Below are 1,090 nucleotides of genomic sequence, written 5' to 3' on the forward strand. Positions count from 1 at the left end.
TTTTTTTTTTTTTTTGTTCATATATTTTCGTTTTTGCTCCGGGTGTTTGAGCAAAGGAGATAGTTTTGGTGTTAGTGATTATCTTTTGAGGCCAGTAAAATAAAGTTTTAAGAAAATTTATGATACACATGTCTTAGATTTAGTCTATTTTTAAAAATTGGAGCAAATCTGTTCCATAAAAGAAGTTGTGCACAAGTTAATGGAGGCTGCTGTCATAGATATTTTTTATTGTGAGATTTTACTCATGGTATTTATGACATTGTACTAACATAGTTTTGGGCTATGTTATGTAGCAGTGTTATGCACTGGGATGTTAGAGCTGATTTGTATACTCTAGATCTTATTTTAAATGAAATACGAAAAAAAATTTGTTCCAAAAAAAAAAAATCACTACTATCCTATAACTATTACACCCGCTAATGTGACAATGTGAAATAACTCTTGAATTAGTCAGTGGTTAAAACAAAAAATCAAAACAAAACAAAACAAAAAAACAAAAAAAAAAAGGCAAAGACTTTAGGATAGAATAATTGTGAGGGTAGTGAGCATTCCCAAAGGAGGAGTCAAATGATATTTTTATTTAAAATGGCTAATTAGATTTGTAAAAAAAAAACCCACATTGGATTAGCCAAAAAAAAAATGCAAAATGGATATTTCATTGGATTAGCCAAAAATAAAAGTTACATGTAGCAGCACTTTTCAAGGGAGTCATTTTATTTTTTTATTATTTCTCACACTTGTTTTCTCTTTTTCTCAAAACTTTTTCCATTTTTTAAGGGATCATTATGAGAATATTCTTTTACAATTTTTAATAAAAAGATATTTCATAAATATGATTGACATTACTGTAAGAATATGGTTTTCATACTTAACGTTGGCAAATACGACATTTGAAAAATATAACCGTTAAAAAATATAATTACTATAAAATACAACTGTTTCAAAAATATTACAGTTACAAAAATGATTATTTGAAAAATAATAATTGTTGAAAAAATAGTGTTAAACAAATTACCATTGAAAAAATAAAATGTGAAATACGAATTTTAGAAAAGAAATAAAGATAGAATCAATAAAGAATAAAAAAAAA

The sequence above is a fragment of the Corylus avellana genome, chromosome ca10 (assembly GCF_901000735.1).
Source record: "Corylus avellana chromosome ca10, CavTom2PMs-1.0".
Taxonomy (NCBI): Eukaryota; Viridiplantae; Streptophyta; class Magnoliopsida; order Fagales; family Betulaceae; genus Corylus; species Corylus avellana.